We start from the raw sequence: 10642 nt of genomic DNA on the forward strand, positions 1-10642 counted from the left end.
GTAGGAGATGGGGGTGTTGGGGAATGTGTCAGGGAGACCATTTCTATTATTGGATGTTTTGGTACGTTGGGGCCTCTTGAGGTTTATTCTAGGGTAATCTTAGCTTTTTAAAAATGATTTATTTATTTACCTTATATATATATAGACAGAGCACACAGCCAGGGTGGAGTCGCAGAGGGAGAGGGAGAGAAGCAGATGCCCGCTGAGCGGAGCCTGATGCAGGGCTTGGTTTCATGACCCAGAGATCAACACCCTAAGTCAACGACCTGAGCTGAAATCAAGAGTTGGATGCTTAACCAACTGAGCCACCCAGGTGCCCCTAGGGTAATCTTAACTTTTTAAAGCTGCCAGTGCTGCCCTATCTACCCAAGGCAATCAGACGTAGATACTGGGGTTTGTGTCTCCTGGATTCAGACAATAGCACAATGACCTCATCAAGAAGATGAGCTTAGAAGTTAGATATTTGGAATGGCTACCATAGCTACCTAGTGACTAGGATAGTTTTCAAAGATTTCTTGAGAGTCAAGCAGTTGGCAGAAACCTGCAAGTCTTCCATAAGTAGATTTCCATTTATATAATTCCTTTCTAGAAGTTTAAGATAATTCTTTCCTAACACTAGAATATATGATTTAAAATTTAAAATGCTATGGCTCCCGAGCTAGGAAAAAAAAAAAATTGTACTGCATATTCTCAACTTGGAACCATGTTTTAACATGAAATGGGAAGAGTCTTACCCAATGTCACGTGGATCGTAGAGGATCTGGTCCTGTGATCTGGCTGTCTTGATTGTCACTCCAGCTGCTTGTCCAGCAGAGCCTTCTCCCTGCTCAGTACTTCCGAGGTCACACTGCCTTTCTGGGGCTCAATGGGCATCACATGCAGATTCCCCAGGTCACGTGTATCTTTGATATTAACCTAGACTGTCCCAAAGGAGACAGGGAATCAAACCAATTCAATGGAAAAGGTGGAAAGAAACTTCCCTACCAAAACTTCAGCATGAGGGTCATTCTGAAACACAGGAAATGAGGAAATTTCATCTACAATGAAGATGCCATGTTTATTACCTTTTTGGTTATTATTGAAATGTTATCTGTGATACAGTTGTTATTTGCTTCATGTTGATATCATCTTTATTAGGAAAAGGTGAGGTGAGGACAAAAGAGAAGAGAAATAACAATTGCCTTCTGTTTTCTATAGGCCGAATTCTATGTATTTACTTTAAAAAATTGCTTTCATTTTGAGTTCTCCTATCAGTTCTCATGTGGGGCCTTTTCTTCTGGACACGCAGTTTTCTTCAATGAAGCTATAATCATACTCTACGTGCCGTTTCATAGTCTGGTAATACAAAATACATTTCATGTCTTTGTTTGCACACTCCATAAAAATAGTTGCTTGGAGAAAATTTGGAGAGTCTGGCAAGCGCCATCTTGTGACCAGTGCCAGAACTGCACTCTATTACTACCAGAACCTTCTTACGGAAGGGTGGGAACTACATGCTGCCAAGCCAGCAATTTTCTCAGGCTTCTAGAATATACCATGCTCAAATTTAGAGTTTTGTTATGCATTATGCAAAACATTGAATGCTATGTCTTTACTTCTAATGAGCTGATAAAAATTGCATAGTTACTGAAAACTGAAAAGATGATTTATAAAAAGAAAGTGTAATTCTAGAAAAATTAGTATTATTTTTTCCTGAATATTTTTCCATAATCTTTATTTACAAATACGCATGAATGTATATAATTTCAGACCAGCTTTTCACCATGCTCAAGCACATGGTTTGAAAGTTTTTCCATATCAATAAGTATTTTCATTGATTATGAATGATTTTAAATGTAATTTCCCCCCTAATTTGTAACATTTTATCTCAAACTTTTTTCTGCTACTGTTAAAAAATGACTAAATATATATTCAGAATTATTTTTACATAAATATAGTAAAGACTTTCTTATGCCTCCAACCACACAATCCCATTAACAGGCAGCCTTATATTTTTTGGTGATTTTGTTAGACATAGAGCATTAAGGCAGTCTTTTATCTTTAAATGACATAATATAGTGCTTGCCATTCTACAATTTCCATTTTCACCTAATACTACTTCTCAGACATTTTTTTTTTCAAATCACTACATGTTCATACTTCATCTGTCAGCTATATAGCATTCAATTCTGGGATGCACCTTGTCACATGATATTTTTAAAACTGCTAACAGAAATAAACCAAACCCCCTGAATAGACTTAAAAGATATAGAAAAATAGTTCTTGCTGACCACAGCCATACCTGTGGTCTGAAAGAATGAGTTGCAAGGAAGACACATGCAGGGCGGTAGCCAACAGAGCAACCAGGCTATGAGCTCGATCAGGTCCAGGAAAATTTCCACTATTGGCAGAAGACAAGAGGGGTATGTTTGCATGTCTGTCGTGTCTGTGAATGTTTATGTGTCTGAAACCAAACAGGTATACTGTTGCAGCGTCACTGTGCTCTTCTCATTATAAAAATAATCATGAAATAAAGCAATTCTAAAAATGCTAATCCAAATAAAAATGTATTTTGAAATCCTCAGTAATCTGAACACTTCAGAGATGCTGACTGTTAACATGGGGGTCTAGTTCTCTTTAAGGAAAATGCATATATTTTACACAAATGTTGTCACTCAACAGCATATCTGAATCCCTCCCACATTCGTTCACATACATTTATATTTGTGTTTGTACTTGTCAATCACTTTTTTTTTCAATCACTTTTTATGCTTACATTTTTCTATTAGTTACTTTTTATGTAGAATAATAAATGTTTACATCAAAACATAATACAATCTGTAACAAAAATAGAAACATGGAATGCCATGTAAAAATTAACATGAACAGCTTGCCTCACTGGTCTTAATTTAGAAGCTGTAATCTGATCACCCATTCTCACACTGTGGACTTCATAAAATATTGAGAGAAACTAAATTTTCATGAGATTGATTCTGTCACAGTAACAGCAATTCTCCCCAAACCATATTTATTCCATTCCCACCTTTCCCAGGCAATAACGTCTGTTGTCGTTTTTTTTTTTTTTCCACCATAACACAAAAGCCCGAAGAAATTCCCAGAAAATAACTAGCTTTAAGACAGCCATTACCTTGAAGCTTCTTGTCAGCTGCAGCCTCGTGAAACACAGCCCCTCCCCCAAGACTGGCCCGGCACAGCTCACTTCAAGCTTCTCAGAGAATGCTCCGCCCCCTCCCTGTGATGGGGAAAGTAGGGGGCCTTTCCCTCAATTAGAGGGAGGAGAATCGCCAAGTTAACTGAAATTCACTTAAAGGGGAAAAACGTTCATTTTTAAAAGACTTGAAAGTGAAATGGCAACATGTGTCTCTTTAATTTCCATTCAAACCACAGGGGTAAGGTGATTTCCTGAAAAGACTTAGCAAATACCTTTATCATAAAATAAAGATCCAGTTAAAAATAGCTCTTGCATATTTTTCTTGCCTTTTCTGGCACCTTATTTCTACCAGATTTTAAGACCCAGCTGGTCATTGTCCATTAAAAAGACCTGTTAGATTCTTGTTTCTGATCGCCGTGAATGAATACATTAATTTGTGAAGAATTATATCTCTGTAATTTTATTTCTCTGGCCCTGGGACATGGCATGTCTCATTTATCGTTCAGAATGTTTTCTAGTTTTTTCAAGTACAGTCATTCCTTAGACATAAAACATCAAAATCTTTAAAGAAAAGAGATCTGTATCCGAATATACTGAAATAAAAAAAAAAAAACATGGAAAAAACACACAAAAAAAACAAAGTTGAAAACAGGATGACAAACTTCACAAAACCATTTTCAATTTAAAAAAAACCTCTCATCTAAAGTAAAGCTTCCAAATTAGTAAGAACAGACAGCAGAATGGAAAAAAATAAGCAAAGGTATAAATAGGCAATTCACAATATTCTTTTTTTTTGAATATTTTATTTATTTCTGAGAGGGAGAGAGATGTTATGAGAGCAGAAAGGTAAAAGGGAGAAGCAGGCTCCCTGCTCAGCAGGGACCCCGATGTGGAACTTGTTTCTGAGATTCCAGGATTATGATCTGAGCCAAGGCTGGTCGCTTAACCAACTGAGTCACCCAGGAGCTCAGCAATCTACAATATTCTGTGGGGGTAGTTCTACCCTGCTCCTATTTACTTCCTGTGAGCAAGCTCAAGTAATTTAACTACATGTTTCTCTCTCCTTTTTGTGCAGCTGCAAGCCTCTAGGCTGTTGGGTAGATTTGTTTAAATGTGGTGTTATAAGGCTCACTTGATTCTCACAATAATCAATGCCCTGCAACTTATCTTGCCATTGTACAAGAGCTGATATTTGGGCTCCCACCTGAAACTTTATTGGTTTTATATCAATTTGTTCTGTGGAGAAAGGAAAGTGCTATTCAGTGGGGCTTCTCAAAACCCAGTCAAAATAAAAATTAAAAGTAAATGATACATGAAGGATATTCACCTTCCCTAATAATCAAAGAAACGCAAATGTAAACAGCAATGAGATTTTTCTACCTAATTTCACTTACAAAGACACGAAGAAATGATACAATGGACAGTTGACCAGAAAATGAGGAAATGGGCACTTTGGCTCTTGGGCAAGGTCATGAAGCTGGGAAGAGGGCAAAACAATTAAAGCCAAAGTCTGTTTGACTCCCAAACAAAAGGATGTGTTCTTTCTCCACCAGTATTCACTGCCTCCTGGGCTTGGAATCCCGAGTCTTTGCCTGAACCAGAAATGATGTCATTTACCTTCAGATTGTGAGGAAATTGATAAATGTAACCCCAGAGTGAGCGTTGCTTAATTTCCTGTCAGTTCTGGGGAACACACTGGTGAAATACAACCACTTTCATAACTATCAGACTTATCTATGAACTCTCCATCTTTGACGTATATTCACACATCAACACAAATTTTAAAAAATATTTTTCTGCACTATGTTTTTGCAATGACCATATCTGCATGATAGCATTCACTTGGTTATGCGGTAGATGACATATCTCTTTTGTGTTGAAGGGCTTGGCAGTATCTTCCCCTGAAGATACAGCTATTCCAGGGCAGGGGCTGAAAAATCAGTCATTTATGTAGAGAAACGCCCCAGTTCATTCCATCCTTATTTACATTTGGCAACTCCTTGGTCTTGTGCTTTTTTTGTTTGCTACTTCTAATTCAATATGAGAAAATTGTTTCTCTATCCTCTTTCACTGAGCTTTTGTGTGCACAATACATTCCATAAAGTAAGACTTAAATTTAGATTTTTTAACTTAGAGTGCTATTTCCCAGGAAGTGCTAAAACCTACACAGTGCCAATGGATCTTTCAGGGGGTTAGTTCTCTTAACATAATGTTTTGCTAGGTTAAAAAACACAAGTAACATATAAAATGTAAGTAAATTTGGTGAGACCCCCTACAACCTCATCCATTATCACAGTGAACAAGTAAACACAACTGCTACCTCCTGCTACCTCTGATTATTCAGGCTGGAATAACAGAGCTGCAGTATGACACAGCTCTTCCTGTAATTAGCAAACAAGAGAAAGAAAACTATTTGCACTGGGTACTCTAAAGAAAGAAGAAGCCATCATTCTTCCAGAGACACATAACAGCTGGGTCAGAATGGGTCAAAATTATTCAGCTAGCCACTCTGAATAAAGAATGTCAAGTGGTCTTCAGTGAGGAGATACGGATTTCTATTGGCAGAATCCAATGTCTTTCTTTTAAGAATCTGTCATGGAGGCATGACAGAGTCATGTTTTTGAAGGGTTTGAACAGGCAAGGCATGCAGGCAGACAGTTGTGGGTTTGAGACCTTTATTAGTTCAGCAGAGAGAAATATATCAAATCCTTGACAACTATGCTAAGTTGTCATCTCCCTATACTAGATAGCATAGTTAAGAAAGACACATGAGTCACATCTATCTCTGATACTAACCTAGGTTGTCTAAATATTAAATCATATTTAATGGTACAATAAAAAAGAGTTTATTACCTAAGTGTGCAGTAAGAGACAGATGAGATAGGAAGTACCGGAAACGGGGCAAAAGAAGTCCAATTTAACCACTGAGAAACTGAATTTTCTCATGCTCCATCAGTGCAGCCAGATAGAGACAAGAAATCAATCAATAGATACACAATATGCTAGGAAAAACCTTATGCCACTGATACGGTTTTAGTTGCCTGGTTTTCTAGAAAAGCAGTGTTTTTAAAGAATCCTTAACTCTTCTTATTAGGGCTCGTAAATGGTTCTCACCTGCTATAGCCTTTTATCCTGAAACTTCACAAAAGAGCCTGAATAAAATATGTTCAATGAGTGAAAACTGAATTAGATCAAAACATGGCAGAGAAGAAAAGGGATCAGACACAAAGTTTACTTTGCTAACAAGAAAGAATGTGGACAATGAGAATGAAGATAAGATAAAAATCAGAAGAATAAATAATATCAGCAGAGGTGAGAGACATGGAACATGTTTTGGGAGAGAGGAACAAAAACAGAGAAGAAAGATTACAATAACAAACCTAATATCCTGTCTTTATTATTTCTATTGTAGTATAAGAAGGGAATGAGTGCAGGAGAGGCTTAGCCAGTGTCAGGGACATTATTTGTGTTCCTGGACAATTTGGACCTTTTGGACTCCACTGGATTATCATGAGAGAATGTGCGGCTTTGCGTTTTCTATACTGCTAGTGCTGTTCCATCTGTCCAAAGCAAACAAAGATCTCATGGACACAGGGGGTAAGATTCAGCACCAACCTCATTAAGAGTATGACTTCAAGAGAGAGAGATTCCTGATGGCTGTTGGGAAAGAATTAAATGTACTAAACCATTATAAGCTACTATTCAAGAGAGTATACAGATGTCTATGTAAGGAGGGTCAGAAGACCTTAAGCAGGTTTTAAAATTATATTTGTAACTATGTTATGTAGTATGTGGTGATGACAACCTAGCTGTCAAGGAATGGAGAGTCAGACCATTGGCTAAAACCTCAGGTAGATGCCTGAATAGATTCTTGCACAATTTTCTTCACAGTGGTTTAACACAAGAGATTTTTTTTCCCCCAAATGAGAAGCTATGACTCTTAATTACAGAATAGCAAACAAAATAAATTGTACTGCTAATTCACAACCTAACATAATTTTAGTATGAAATGCAGCTTTTAATTCAAAATGCTATGGATACAGCAGGAAGCAAACGCATCACATACCCTAGGTTCTCAACACATTTTCATGAAATAGTTCATGGAATGGGAGGAGCCTTACCCAATGTCACGTGGATCGTAGAGGATCTGGTCCTGTGATCTGGCTGTCTTGATTGTCACTCCAGCTGCTTGTCCAGCAGAGCCTTCTCCCTGCTCAGTACTTCCGAGGTCACACTGCCTTTCTGGGGCTCAATGGGCATCACATGCAGATTCCCTAGGTCACGTGTATCTTTGATATTAACCTAGACTGTCCCAAAGGAGACAGGGAATCAAACCAATTCAATGGAAAAGGTGGAAAGAAACTTCCCTACCAAAACTGCAGCATGAGGGTCATTCTGAAACATAGGAAATGAGGTGAAATTTCATCTACTATGCAGATGCCATGTTTATCATTTGAAATGCTCTCTATGATACAGTTGTTATTTGCTTCGTGATGAAATGAGCTCTCTCATGAAAAGTATGATCTGGGTACAGGCAAGAAGGGAAATAATAGTTGCTGTCCATCTTCTATATCTAAATCTCTGTAGCTATCTTTTAAAAAAAAATGCATTCTGTTTGAATTCTTACATCAGTCTTAGTGTGGGTGCTTTTTCTGCACCTATGAAAAATTTCAGCAGAACTGCAATCACACTGTACATACTGTCTCATCACCTGCTAATGAAAAATATGTTTCATTGCTTTGTTTGTCCACTTCATAAAAATGGTTGCATGGAGAAAATTTAAGACACCGGGCAAGAGCCATCTAATGACTAGAAAGAGAACTGCAGATACCTGGATCCTTAGTGGGGAAGGGTGGGAACTAGTTATCCAGACAGTGGCCTTCCTAGGCTTCCATACTTTTTCATCCTCGATTTAAGAATTGTGTTAGGCAAAAATGGAATAAGAATTCCTCATTTTAATGTCTTTATTATAATATCTCCCATACATATTGTATCTCTTCATCTTTTAATTTTTCAAAGAAAACAAACCTCCACAATAATGGTCAAAATATTAGGGTTTTCTCTCCATATTTCTAGATTTTTCCTACAGATATTTATACATATGCATGGTTTTTAAACAAGAACATGCTTGATCGTCTCTCCACATCGATATTTTCCCACATCACTTTTTTGTGAATTACTGTTACAAGAGTTGTCTATATTTCTAAAATTTGATCTCATTTTTCTCATAATTAGAATTATTCAAGCTTACTATTTTCAAAGTAAGATTTTTTAAATGGAGAAATATGATATACAGAAGACTGAAATGTTCTCTCTCTCCAACAATACCTATATCCCCAATTAATAAGGTAGCATGCATATTTCCAGATTTTTCTAGCATATAATGTATTAATATAATAAAGGTCATTTTGCAATTTATTTTTGGAATATACCATGGACATCTTTTTTTATTATTATTTAGCTCATTGTATTAGCTTATTCTTTTTACAGTTGCATAGTATTCAACATTATGGATGCACTATCCTATGTGACTATTCTATAATATGTTTTAAACATTAATTTTTTGAATTATTTCTCAAGAGTACATAAAAATACAAATACATACCTTCTACTTGAACCAAAGTCTGGACAAGAGTCTAAATATCTGGAATTGTAAGAAAAGCCCAAGCAACCAGATAACCAGCCTTCTCAGATCCACCTCCAGGTAAAGACAATGGAGTGTGTGTGGTGTCTATTTAAATATCTGTAACAAAACAGACTGCTCCCTCTGAGCTCCATTATGTGTTTCCAAAAAACTCTAAAGATAAGTAAAGTCCAAAGAAGAAAATATAGACCATCATTACTTCAACCACTGAGTTGTTTACTGCTTGCATTTGAGTCTAATCCCTTTGGTTGTTCCCCTCATCATAGATACACTAGGATGTACCATCTGAGATTACATTTATTCACCCATATATTTGAAGATTTTTCCATGTTTATGTATATTTATACATTTTGGGAAAGGTAGGTTTCTCCACCATGTTTTAAAATTCTCGGGGCGCCTGGGTGGCTCAGTGGGTTAAAGCCGCTGCCTTCGGCTCAGGTCATGATTCCCAGGGTCCTGGGATCGAGCCCCACATCGGGCTCTCTGCTCTGCAAGGAGCCTGCTTCCCCCTCTCTCTCTGCCTGCCTCTCTGCCTGCTTGTGATCTCGCTCTGTCAAATAAATAAATAAAATCTTTAAAAAAAATTCTCTTATTTATGCTGAGACAGGTACTACATGCTAAGTGAAATGTGGAAGAAAGAAGTGGAAAATTTCCTCTCTTTTTTCTCCTAGACATCTTTAACTACTAGACATACTGTTTGTTGTTATATTAACATAAGCCCATTTTTCCTTAGCTTAATATTTTTCAGATTTTAGTAAAAATAGGAACACATATTCTTCTGATAGCTAGGTAGGGATGTAGACAAAGACAGTCCTCTGAACTTCCACAAAAAAGCAATTCTTCTAAGGCATTGAGAATCCAATGACAACCAAACTCCTAATTTTCAGAACTATTTAAATCCCCACAGTTATACATTACTATATAAACTCCTTCACAACAGTAAGATTTGTTAGAAACACAATACAATCAAAGTAATATGAAAAGCCAACACCCCAACTAACTTCATTTTTCATTTGGGACTATCACAATCTTTTTTTTTTTTTTTCTAAATAAGAAAGATTTATTTCTCAACATTTGTTTCATCATTTATCCCTTGTTACCACTGCTTTTCATCTGAAACCTAAAATGCACTATTCAGAAGTTAGTTTTGGGCACCTCATGAAGTATTTTTCCCGCAGGTGTAATCTGATCACCACATCCCCCACTTTCAAAATGTGGACTTTTAAAATATCTGAAGGAATACAAAATTCAGGCATTAATTCCCTCATAGAAACAACGACCCCCACGAAACGACACTCCTTTCTCTCCACTCCAAAGCAGCAGTCCCTTCTTTTCTCACCTTTACTCGAAAGTTTCCAGAAATCACCGAAAATAACTGGCTTTTACGACAGCCATTACCTCCAAGCTTCTTCTCTTCAGGGCGGAAGCCTCCAAGTCTGTATGTAATGCGGCTCCTCCTCCAAGACTGCCCAGGCACAGCTTACATCCAAGCTTCTAGAGAATGCTCCGCCCCTTCTCTGTGATGGAGAAAGCAGGAGGTCCTTCCCTCATTTAGAGGGAGGAGAATCACAAGTTAAACAGCAATACAGTTAACAGAAAGAATTGGGTCCTTTTAAAGAATTTTGAAGCATAATGGCAACATATGTCTGTTCAGTTTCCATTCAAATCCCTAAGGTGGGTGACTTCCTGACAACAAAAAAGAAAAGAAATAGAAGTGGCAATTTTTTTTTCATAAGTAAAGATGCATTAAAATTCTCCTTGCATATTTTTTTTCAGACCTTCTCTTATACTTTGTCTCTGGTAAATTTGAAACCTGCTAGTCAAGCTCCATTATGAAAGAATGCTGC

The 10642-nt window shown here is 37.1% G+C and overlaps 1 protein-coding gene across 16 annotated transcripts in view; it reads right to left on the reverse strand.

Moving 5' to 3' along the window:
* Positions 1 to 10250, reverse strand: part of PWWP3B (PWWP domain containing 3B) — a 29945-nt gene extending 19695 nt beyond the window's left edge. Inside the window, exons 1-5 of one of the 16 annotated variants that reach the window (XM_082717376.1) lie at positions 10135 to 10250; positions 7273 to 7453; positions 3128 to 3303; positions 2282 to 2380; positions 735 to 915 (exon numbers count right to left, since the gene is read on the reverse strand). The gene's annotated coding sequence lies outside the window, so the exon portion shown is untranslated. Of the gene's footprint in view, positions 1 to 734; positions 921 to 2281; positions 3099 to 3127; positions 3304 to 7272; positions 7459 to 8756; positions 9314 to 10134 lie in introns of those variants that run through there. The other 15 variants (XM_082717373.1, XM_082717372.1, XM_082717370.1 and 12 more) reach the window with 15 other exon arrangements.
* Between the last annotated feature and the right edge of the window lie 392 nt (positions 10251 to 10642).

The sequence above is a fragment of the Mustela nivalis genome, assembly GCF_964662115.1.
Source record: "Mustela nivalis genome assembly, chromosome: X".
In the NCBI taxonomy this organism is placed as follows: domain Eukaryota; kingdom Metazoa; phylum Chordata; class Mammalia; order Carnivora; family Mustelidae; genus Mustela; species Mustela nivalis.